This window comes from Syzygium oleosum, unplaced genomic scaffold (assembly GCF_021117445.2).
Source record: "Syzygium oleosum isolate NSW1041296 unplaced genomic scaffold, Sole_v2.1 Sole_v2.40, whole genome shotgun sequence".
NCBI lineage: Eukaryota > Viridiplantae > Streptophyta > Magnoliopsida > Myrtales > Myrtaceae > Syzygium > Syzygium oleosum.
This window is the reverse complement of record NW_026607524.1, coordinates 2717320-2729753: the sequence shown is the minus strand read 5'-3', so window position 1 is coordinate 2729753 and position 12434 is coordinate 2717320. Positions and strand designations below refer to the sequence as shown.

The 12434-nt window shown below is 40.1% G+C and overlaps 1 pseudogene; it reads right to left on the bottom strand.

Moving 5' to 3' along the window:
* Window positions 1–3164: 3164 nt before the first annotated feature.
* LOC115666952 (ras-related protein RABF2b-like) lies at window positions 3165–12085 on the bottom strand (annotated as a pseudogene).
* Window positions 12086–12434: the final 349 nt, after the last annotated feature.

Genomic DNA, 12434 nt, shown 5'->3' with positions numbered 1-12434 from the left:
GTTTACTAAAAAGATGAAAAAAAAAAAAATACTGGCTTATATATGGGCTTGTTAACGAGTTTTATGTGGCCTCGTGGCTCGTTGGGTTGGTTCATTATTCTTCCGTGCTTTTACGGTGGCCCTCTTGCCTTTTTTGGCTGGTTCAAGTTTGAAGATATTTAATTAATTTAACCATAAATATTTATTGTTATATAGGTTATTTGTTATTCGGCCGTACTTTTGGCGCGGCCCACTTGGCTTTTTTGGCCTGTTTTAAGTTTGGAAATGTTTGATTATTTTTGTAATATTGGTTTTTTTGACTTGATCAAATGGCAGCAACCAAAAAAAAAAAAAAAGAGAACTCTTGATTGGTCAAAAGAGGAGTGGATGAGGAAAATAAAACGCGGAAAAAAGCAAAAAAACGGGCACATACAAAATAGAGAAAACGGAGAAGAAAAGGAGCAATAAGAAGAAAAGAAATCAAGCATAGACACAACTTAGAAACTTCGCCAAGTTGGATTTAAAAGACTATCTAACAAATTTGATCTTACTTGGTTAATGAAACTAAACGTAACAATTACTGTCAATCAGATAGAGGATCGAAGCCTAGACAATGGTCGATGATTGAAATCAATACTGGTGGGTGAGCTTTAAGCGAGATTAGAGCTCTCCAAGCTTGTCGGCCGCGGAACAGGGCTAAACCGAACAAGGTTGGGACAACAATGGAATGGCTATGAACGATGACGTTGGTTTTGGTTTCTTTGACGGACTAATAACTCAAGAAATCAAGAGTAACAATTCTCAATCGCTCTTGGAACTAGAGTTTTTCTTTCTTCTTTTTTTGTTTGGGTGAACTCGCACTTTGTAGCTTAGACCAAACGGAATTGGCTAGAATAGGGCGTAGGTTCAAAGATGATGACGGACCGCTGTAAACGATGTACGACTGTGATAGATGGCGACGAATAGCGTGAACACGGTGACCGGAATCGGAGTCTACAACTAATCTTCAACCAAGAATTCAAGCTTTTCAAAGCTTTTGGTCCACAAAATAGAGGAAAACAGAGCTTTGCAAATTGCGGCTACGAGGCTTTTATCTACGTTTTTGTTTTCCTCTTGTAGCCGCCAACCCCTGGGTCGAACGGCTCATGAAGCTTCGTGGATTGAGACTTTTTCAATAAAATCCGAAGTTTCTAAATTTCAATTTTCCAATATGAAATTTCTGAAAAAAAGATTAGAAACTAATGAAATTATAAATTTTTGGTCAAGGTTTAAATTCATCGGTTTGACAAAAAAGTTAACATTTTTGCCACTTTTATGAAAATTTAAAATCTAAAGGGCTAATTCTACGCGCCTATGCTAAATTAATACTTGTATGAAACAAAGGTACGAAGGACAATAATCTTTTTCTGTTGGTCAAGAAACAAGACTCGTTGCAATCAGAGATCTCAAATCTTGAATTTTCTAATTTTGACTGTCGATCTGTGCCAAAAAAAAAAACTTTGATTATCGGAAAAAATCAAGTGTCAATAAAATGGCTCTGTTATCGGTGTTGTTGTATGGTTTAAAGTGTTAATTAATGGCTTATTAGTTAGATCAATTAAAAGAAATCAAACCGGTCAAAAATAACTAGCTCAGAAACTTGTCAAGGTAAATTTGTAATTTCACAACGGTGGGGACTAATATGCCAAAATTGGAAATTCTAGTGGCGTATATGATTAGAAACGTCAACGTAATTAAGTTAATAATATTTTTTAATTTAGATAATTCATCTAACTAGTCAAAATTTCGACGTAATTGCTTTAAAAGTGGGATGTTTTGGTAATTTTATAAGATTCATGTGATGTCTGTACTGTAAATAAAATATTCATATGTCTTTGATAGCAAATGAATGGCCTTATGTACTTGATTCAATTTGTATAGCTTGATGAAGAGAATAATGGAAGGTTAAGGGTAAAGAAAATGTAGAAGGAACAACTTTGTAGAGGCAACTATGTAACTTTGGAATCTAGAATTATGTGAAATTAGTTTCAATTTTTGTGATTATGGTAAATTTAATCGTGATTCGGTCTTAGTAATGAAACTATATGAGTTAACTAAAGCTAAGGCACAATAATAACTTTATGAGGTAGTCAAATTATTTGGAAAAAACATGGGATAGATGCACAACGTAATCAAGTCATAAAACTTATTAAATTTGTAAAATCAAGTCCATTTGTTAGTTCCGTCCGATTTGGCTGACATAAAAAAAAGGCTGATGTGATTTTTCTTTTCTCCCGTTACTACCTCAAGACATGCATCTGCGTGCATTCACCAAGCGCCACATAAAGTAAAACTTGAAAATTTGAAAAAGAAAGAAGAAACAAACCTTGTTTAACCCATTCTTATTCTCACATACTTCGACCTTCACCATTCCTCCCCCACAGTCTCTGTCAACAATCTTTATAATATCAAGGTTCAAACCTGTCTTATCACCAATGATCTGACCAACAATGCTAGTTTTTCCAATTGCTCCATCCTCTCACTCATCACTTCATCGCGAGGCTTAACAACTGATCGATCAACAACGCTAGGTTTTTTTTTTTTTTTCCTGATGTGGTGCTTGGTGGACGCTGCATCGTTATCACGTGTTTTAAGAAAGTAATAAAAAAAAATTTATTAGCATTTTCCATTAGCCGAATTGACAGATTGCCCAAATTTGACAAGATTTGATCTTGATTGCACTTTTTGAAGGTTTCAAGATTTGATTACACTTTTGTGATAAATTTTAGGACTTTTGATGCGCTTATCCCTACTAATTTTATGGCTTCAACTAGAACGGGGCATCTGATTATTGATTTAGAGGAAAACTCGATCCAATTTATCTGTGAAAGTTACGTAGGTCATAGTAGATTTTTGGGTCGGGTTGTTTTAATGATGTTTGATTAATCTTGGACATGAATGAATTTCAAGGTTTCCTACTTTACGGCGAAAGTATATGCGAAATAGAATAGGAAACTGAACCGCGAATGTGCATTGGTTGTATGATTCTATTTCTTAGTAAAATCACATGATCGATGCGGTGACATATCTATCGGAATTAAACTTTTGAGAATACTACATCCCCCTTTTTGTGTAAAAAAATGTAAGTTAGAATGTCATTACGAGCATTGAAACTTATTCGCGATCCTCACAGACAGAAACCGATATAGGTAGCCAAGCCATAGTCATTATATATGAAGATTAGATCACACAACTCGTAAACTGTGCAATAATAGGGACCAAAATTGACATCGCGTGTACAATTCCACCTGAAAACTCGGCAGAGATAACCTCAGAGTGACGAGAATTCATCGTGCATTTTGTAAGAAGACAACATAAGCTTTTACAGAAAGCACAGACAAGGACTATATTAAGAACAACACGATGCAGCCGCCGTCCTTTCAGCGGGTCTCTCCATGAGAACCATTCCCAAACGGGTTCGGTGCTGGCTGAAGTCAGGGTAGTCTCTCAGCTCTGTATCCACGAAAAATAACAGTAAGATATACAACACGGACAAAGTAAGAAAACGTGCACCAGAAAATTTGGCAGGAACATTTGTCATAGAAGGTATCATAGATAATTCCCTGTAACCACCATCCTCGGTTGAGAGCAGAGACAAACTACAAGCAATATCCAAATTCGTAAACCTAATAACGCAGTTCGCAGCATGCAGTATCTACAGCAAAGACAAGTACAATTAAATGAAACCAGTCAACGCAATGGCGTGCATGACATGAACTATGCATTCACAAGACTAATACATCGACGAGACAATTATACCTAATTCGTAGAAAATGTCATCAACATTTGCAGCAGTTTTTGCAGACGTTTCCACAAAGAAGAGACCATGTTCTTGGGCATATGTTTGCAGCAGTAAAAAGGGCTAGACATGAGCAATTTATAGAGGACAACAATTGAAAAGTGTGTTTCATTAACGTCCTAGTCCTTAATTAACAATCCGGACTATACCTACCCTTTGTTTCAGATAAACACTCTCCTTTGACTGTTATCTATTATAGAGATAATTAATTAAAACCTTTATACTGAACTATAACTCAGTCGCATGCACGTAGTCAACGATGCCATATTTCCAACTTCCTTCTCATGCCTTGCCTATTGACAGTGAGCTCAACAAGGTTAGACTAGGCTAACTTAAAATGTAGCTTGTCTTTCAATTGAGCTCCGAAAAAGTCGGTCATCTCCGTAAATGACAATGACCACTTAAAATTGTAGTCGACTCAGATCTTAAAAAACCAATGGAGACCCTCATTCTTCGCTCTTGGTTCACATGTTCACTCTAACTAACCAACTCAAATCACGTCATTTTGATGCCCGCAATTTGCGATAGTTTTAAGTTTCCACCTTGAGGGGTTAGAATTCATCAAGTTCCACCTTTCATTAGGAGTCCAGAATGCATATAGGGAGACCCCAAGGACACGAATAAGCACAAAAAGCAGCACAATCTCCCAACATATTATCTTTAAGAAGGATAAAATGTCAAAAGACTAACTGCCCTTTCAGACATCTTTATCCAACAAGATGATTTCTGTAGAGGACTGAAGGCTTGGACAGGCATCAAACTGTGCAAAGACAAACACAAGTATCCACAAAGATACCTCTTACGACATTTTGGCTACAGAGAAGGGAGAGGAATAGGAGCTTGATCATGAGTAGACAGTGAATAAAAAGAAGTCTTGGTTCTTCTCAATTGATTTCTTCTCCAAACAATGCATGTCTTTGGAAGAGGTAGGTATCCTGCATCTAGCAGACACTGAGGTAGGCGCCCCCTTATTGCTACCTCAATGAAATTGCACTTTCCTTCTGATCAATGAAAACATAATTTTGGAGGGAAAAGATGCAATCATCTCAAAAGCAATGAAGGAGGAAAACTGTAATTACCTCAGCTGTAACCTTCCGGGCATCCAACAACTCTGTTTTATTTCCAGCGAGATCCATAACCATGTTAGGTTTACCTTTGACAAGAATGGAGACAATTAGTTAGCTCAAAACTAACCATGAAACTATTGTAAGATTATATGACGATCTTGCTGAAGAAAGATAAGGAGATCCCATCCAAACATCTCCACAAAAAATTACAAAATGATCGTGCATACCTGCACCCTAAGGTCATATTAAATATAAAAAGAAATGTCTCTTTTAACACATGAGAAGGAGAACTAAAAGTAGATAGCATATCTGAGATCAAGAAGTTTAAAAAGTCTACCTATTTAGAATCCACAAAACATAAATAAAAAGTGAATGCCAACAGCAAAGCCAAACAAATAACTATAACACAGAAGTTAAGAAAAAGGATTAAATCACTACCCTGTGCTTGAAGTTCTTGCACCCACTTTTTGCTCGCTCAAATGATGCCTACAAGCAAGTAAACAGTCTTGTCATTATGCTAGGAAAATATCTAAGCCAAAAGAAAACACTAAGCTGCAGAGGACCGAAGCAGATGCAGAACAGTAAAGGATAAATTCACTAGAGACCTGAATAGATCTTCAACAATGCAGAGAAATAAAACCATATTTGAACCCATCATATGTTATGTCATACACACAATCAGATCACCTTCAAATAGAAGCCTGACACTCAGGTAAGTATGAGCAGAAAGAAAAAGTAAAGCTACATTATAAAGGCATACGAGTAATTAGCAAGAGGAACCAGTAATGTCATGCAAAGGCATAGGACAAATGGGTCCTTTTTCGAGGATAGAGGGGACTTCCCTCCTTTCCCCAACCTTAAGGTTATAGAGTGGACATTCCAAGTTATATATCCTGTAAATATTATGCTAGGGAGTGCACAGTGACAAGATCAACTGTAAGTAAGTGGGGAAAATATTTTAAGAAGGAACATTGGATCATTCATCATGATTAAAATAATACATCAACGACCAGTTTCAAGTTTATCCTGTGGAAGAAAGAGAGTAAATCTTCGACAAAGACAGTTAAAGTTTACATCAACATAAACAAGCACAACAATATAGTATGCACCTAATACAGATATGCTTAAAACAAGTTCACTTGTGATGCAAGATCATTTAAATGCAATGCTGATATCAAAGAGCAGAATAATAGCGATGCCACAGGAAGGAGAATATATCGATTAACAGAGTGGCTACACGGATAGGATCTCACAACATTATCATCAATTACACAAGACTGCCAGTGTTCAATGTCTTAAATTTATTATAAGCCACCTCCTGCCAAGCTACACAGCAAGAGCAAAAAGCACTTTCACAACAAAAACCAAACAGTTAATCATAACTTCAACCCAACAAAGGTCGGCCAGGCCTCTGGAGAAGGATAAATCGGTTCACTCTTTGATATTTCCACAGAGAACTCATACCATGGGAGCAACAATTTCAATTTAATAATATGTAATGACCTCAACAGGACACAAACTTGTACGTGAGAAGTTGATGAGGGTTCCCAAGAATCAAAAGTTAAGGACAAGGACCAGCATATGCAACTCCACTACCAGAAAATGAACATCTTTTGAAAACGGAAGTATCAGAATGCTAAAATTGAAACCCCAAAGAAGCTGATTTACATATTGCATGCATTCCCTTGTAGTGGAAACTATTGCTTCACAAAAAGATCTCTTGCCACAGTAAGATTTTCCAATTAGCAACTTCATACAGCATCAGAGCCAATATTTGGTTTCTTGTTAGCTTCACTTACCAGGTTTGTCATGTTACACAAAATGGCAGCTCCTCTATAGTACATGGGTGCCAAGCTGTGGTATTTCTATTGACCAGCTGTATCCCAGATCTCAAACTTTACAGTTGCATCATTTACGGTCAAAGCTTGAGAAAAAAAGCCAGCGCCGATGGTGAATTCCTACAATATCAGAAGTACTTTATAGTCAAGATACTATGGAAAAAAGAAACAAAATCAGCTGAAAATCATAAATAGATAATCTAGTTTTATGAACCCGAAATTCAACAAACTGGCCTTTAACAAACTGCAGCACTAAGCTAGATTTTTGAGCTCCAACATCTCCAACAAAGACCCAATGTACGAAAAACAACAGGCAAACACAGAAGGTTGGATAAAATGAGCAATTAGCTTGTGTAGAAGCACAGAAAAAAATAGATCATAATACTGCATCGCAACCATTTCAAGTTAACGCAAGCATGAAGACATAAGGAAATATATAGAGAGGTTATAAACAAGAGCCTGTCAATTATCAAGCATTCTGGAAGTATAGAACTCCAAGAACCAAAGAGACAAAGCAAGAAATGATCACACAACAATTTCGTGTCAAATTTTTAAGTCCAGTAGACTGCATACCACTCACAGCGTGCAAAATGAAGCAAACCCTGTTTAATATAATTAAGCAACAACTCATATTACAGAACAGAGAAGCTGCAATATGAAGACTCCCAAGGACATTATCACAGCTCGAACACAAACTACCAGAGAGCAGCAAAACAAATTGCTCCATAAAGGCTATCTTAAAAGGAGAAATTGACAGTCAGAGGCCAAGTAAAACGAACCCTTCCTGATTCTAGTCATATAAAGCCCAAAGGGTGAAGCAAAAGGCCAACAAGCGAACAGCAAGAAGGTTCTGACGAAAACAATCTCATTCCAACCGAAAGAACGTATAGAGCGAAGCATGCACACTTCAGTTCATCCTAACCCTAATCCTGAAATTACCCAACGAAAGCATACCCAAGCAGATCATCACAACAACAAGCTTATTGCTATTGATTGGATGATTAACATGGAGGAAATTCACAACCGAGAGGAGCTATAATCCCCACCTGAAAAAGCTCTCCAGCTCCAACCCCTAGTCCCTCGACGAACCAGCTCGTTCCACTCCCCCCGTTCAGCAAGTAGCTCTTCGTCGAAGATGCCCCAGTAGCAGAACGCAAGCCGGTAATCAGCGCCGGTGCCCCACGGGCCACGTCCCCTCACGACGACTTCCGTCCCCTCCCCTCCTGTCGACCCGCCTCGACCATCTCAACCCTCGTCCACCGGAGCACGTGGGTCTTCTCGCAGCCCCGCGAAAGGAGGAGCCGCCGCAAGTACACCCAAGGTTGCAGATCGGAAGCAGGGAGCTTGATATGTCCGTAATTCAAAAGGGATTATATAAATTATAAAAGAGCTATTTTTTCTTATTGCGAGAGTAAAACATGTTGCCTCGGGAAGAGGAAGATCTCCCATTTCCACTGTCAAGCAGGAAAGGGCGCTCTTTTCCCGATGCTGCAGGAGATATATGGGCAAAGCAAAGGTGACCGCATGCACCACCCAAGTCCTCGTTTTGCAGTTTGGTAATCGTAACAATGGTGGTCATCTCCGGAAATGGTTGTCTAGTGGGTTCGTCGAGATATACTATTTATAGATGTAATGGGTTCGTCTGTGTATGCATTTGGATGTTGTGTTGTCTATAGAGACACGCATTCTGCTAAATAGTAACTGTACTAATCCACGGAGCGACTTTCTTGGGACAGAAGCTCTTGTTGCAGCTTCTGACTTCGTTGAAGTGTGCTCTAGAAAGAGACTTGGTACATATGCTAGACCCATTTCCCTCCTCACTTCATCATGCCTTGTGATAAGTGTGAGATTGCCAGTTGATACAACTAAGATAAGGAACTGGGATTAGTTTGCGCGAAAGAGAGAGAAAAGGTGCCTTTTTCTCTTGTCACGCCTCTCAAGACAGAAGAAAAAGGCCACTTGACACAAACTTGAAACTACCCAAAACACAGACACAACAAATCTAATTTGGCAGCCACCAAGTTTTAGCAGCATGTTATATGAGCCATGTGGTCTGAAAACAAAACATATCTGCGAACAGAAAAACATCAGGAGGATGAGATCGACTCTGATTCACTTTCTCTGGATTCAGACACTGGGATTGCTTCCTCAAAAGTTGAAGTTCATGTAAACAAGCATGAATGTCATGATCATTTGGAAGATATCCCGCCAGAAGGCACTCTGTACACTGGCCAGAATACTTCCGATCTCGGAAACGAAATTGCTAGAACAGCTAAGCTTGACAATCTCAATGGTAAACTGAATTCAAAGGGAATAGTGACTGGTAATAATCCATTGCAAGATTGGCATACAATGCACAAGACAATGAAAAAGGATGTCATGTGTGAGACCAGATTGGACCGTGTTTCATCGCTGAGCAAAAGCTGCTCTTTTCTTGAGGTAGACAGCTTAAAAGCCTCATCCCTCCCTTATCTATATGCCGGGATACGAAGTGTAAGAAAATCTTTTGTATCTTTAGGACCAGGTGACTTCTTCATAATGATCAAATATGGACATGCCAGATAATTGAAATTTACCATAATCAACTTTGCCCACTCTAAGATATCACCACAGTGAAAACTCGCACAAGAAAAATAGACGTGGAACCGGGCTTCAAAAGAAGCACTACCAAGAATTGAATTTCAGAGGAAGAAATGAGAAAGTTTGATTGCATACAATAGAATTCCATCACTAACATCCTTTTCTAGAGATCAAAAATTTTCCTGTTGGTCACCTAACAAAAACAACACTAATTCAAGGTTAAGTCTAATTCGCCTTGTGAAGAAGGCTAAAGTGGAACTTGCTAGCACTAGGATCCCAATATATCCCGATCTCATCACCAGCCGCCAACCCCCTCCGTTTCGCAAATTCCTTGATCCAACCGCCCTTGAAGACGTAGGACCCAGATGATGCCCAGAACACGAACACCAGTTGATGCTCCGAGCATGTGTCCGCGTCCCTCATGATGACGTCGGCCCCCTTGCCGCTCTCAACTTGCCTCACTATCTCCTCGCTCATCCATCGGAGCAAGTGGCTCGTCACAAAGTCCCGCCCGATCAAGAGCCTCGACAGGTGGCCGAGATCGCTCTGTGTAAGCTTCTTCTTGATCTTATAAGGGTCGTAGAGCAGCACCAATTCTGTGGAAACGCCATTGCGTCTTTCATCCTCTGTATCACATCCTGAGGCCTCTTTCTTCTCCTTTTGCGTTCTATTGTACTTTGGCTTCTTCTCAACAATTAAGGTTTCAGCGACCGTAGGTGAGGCCACGGATTTTCGCTTCGGTTGGGCGGGAACGATTTCTTGACGAGGGCCACCGACTTCCTTCCTGTTCTGATCAGGAGTGAGGGGGAAGAATTCGCGAGCCACCACCACTCCTGGGGATGAAATTTCTCTGGCCCCTTCGTCGCAATTCTTCTCCTGATCGTGCAGATAAGAAACACGCCACCAAGAGCCCGTCAACGGCGGCAAGCGGACCATGCCTCTCAGGTGGTCGCCAATGGGTTTCTCCTTGTGATCACACAGATGCGAAGAAACCATGAACGGCGGCGAGTAGACCTCGCCTCTCAGGACGTCGCCAATGGGAGGCGATTTGGGGCCGAAGAAATCGATGAGCTTCATGGGTTTTCGGTGGAAGAAATAGAGGAGGGCTACGCAAGAACAACAGAGGGCAACACGGTGCAGAGGAATTTAGAGAGCGAGCTAGAGAGAGAAGACAACAACGTTGGAGAGAAGAGAAAGAGGCGAGGACATAGACACCGGAGGCAAGAGAGGGTTTATATAGTTTACCGTTGGAATTGAAATGGGGAGCGACGTCATCAATCTCCGCAGTCAAGTTTCGAGAGTGCCACCGAGGAGTGTGGAATTCTTTCCTAATTTGAGTCAGGTTAAGATTAGCGCATGTGAGGGATTAACAAAATAGGAAATATTTTCAAGATTCAAGATTGATTTTCCTACGGAAATTAATAATGTCAAAAATTCTGTAATTATATAAATAATGAGTTGGAGATAATTCCCTGTTAGATTCCTATGCTATGGACGAGCTTCTTCATTTCGTTAAATTATATTTTTCGTGTAATAGGATGGAACTTTTTTTTTAAAAAAAAGGCTGGAAATTAAAAATTTCTTGATTTTTTTTGACAAAAGAAAGATTTCTAAATGTACATAATAATGACACGGTAGTTACATTAAAAAAAAACACGGAATAAAGAAAAGAGACGGGGTCGGTAATCGGTATGGTATACTGTAAGCTTGTTCTACATTCGCCTTCTTCTTCTTCTTCTCCTTCTTTTTTATCAATTTGTTCACATTTTTCAAGTGGGACAATATCTTGTTTAGGTAAAATTATATGTTCCCCTCAATGATTTAGTTGAATTTTGTTGTAGGATGATACCACCAGAAATCCTAAATTGTGCTCATCGTAACATTAATAATTAAAACTTTTTTTTATCACAAAAAATTCTTAATCCCACCCTCTCTGGCACTAACACCGAAAACCTGTTTGTGTCACAAAAACCCTTAAACCTATACCGGTACGACAAAAATAAGTTTGGAGTATTGATATGGCGGTGCGTAAAGTTTATGGTATTTGTGATAGTTGAGGGTACTTTTGTAAACTTGCACAAATTACGGGATTTTAGTGATATAAAAGAAAATTTGGGATATTGACGTTACGGCGGGTATAATTTAGAATTTAGGGGGAGATTTCCCTATGTTTTATATTCTCCTCCAACTTTTCTTTATTTTTTTTTCGAAAGTACGCTATTTTCCTCTCTTTTTTTATTTCAAATTACAACATTTCTCTTTCCAATTTTCGTTCCTCTTCGAAAAAAACGACATATTCTTGTTCGCACTATGTGGAAGAATGATGTTAAACTGGCTCCGTTCGTTTCCGGAAAAATATTTTCCCGGAAAACATTTTCAGCGTTTTCCGGTGTTCGGGGGCAGAAAATGTTTTCCGTGGGAAAACATTTTCTCTCCCAACCCCCAAATCCTTCATTGTTTTGAGGAAAATGATTTCCTCTTTTCACAAAGAGGAAATCATTTTCCCCAAAGTGAAGGCAAAATTGTCCATGGGAGGAAAATGTTTTCCGTGGGAGAGGAAGTTGATCGCCGGTCATTTGCCGTCGGCCGTCGCCGCCGCCCGGTCAACGGCCGCCGCTTCTGCCGACCGCGCCGCCGCAGCCCGCCGGTCGCCGGCCGCCGCCCTGCGCAGCCGGTCGCCGGCATTGCCGCCGCCACCTCCGCCGGTCGCCGGCCGCCACCACCCGCCGCCGGCCACCGCCCCCGCCGCCACCGAGGCCGGTCGCTGCGGCCGCCGCCGCCATCCACCGCCGCCGGTCGCCGGACGCCACCGGATCGACGGTCGCCGAACACCAGAAAATATTTTCCGAAACTTTTTCAGATTTTAGCCGAACACCAGAAAATTGTGTTCCAGGAAAATATTTTTCAGGAAAATGACTTCCGGGAAAATATTTTCCAAAAGGAGAATATTTTCCGCCAAACGAACGGAGCCTGAAGGTTGAAGAGACTAGTTCCACGTTACATCCTTCTCTCTCTCTCTCTCTCTCTCTCTCTCTCGCTCTCTCTCTGCCTTCTCTTGGCAATGTGACTTTGACATCAAAAGGAACGCAACAAGGCCCTCCATCCAATCCCCATAACTTTAACTGGGGTTCT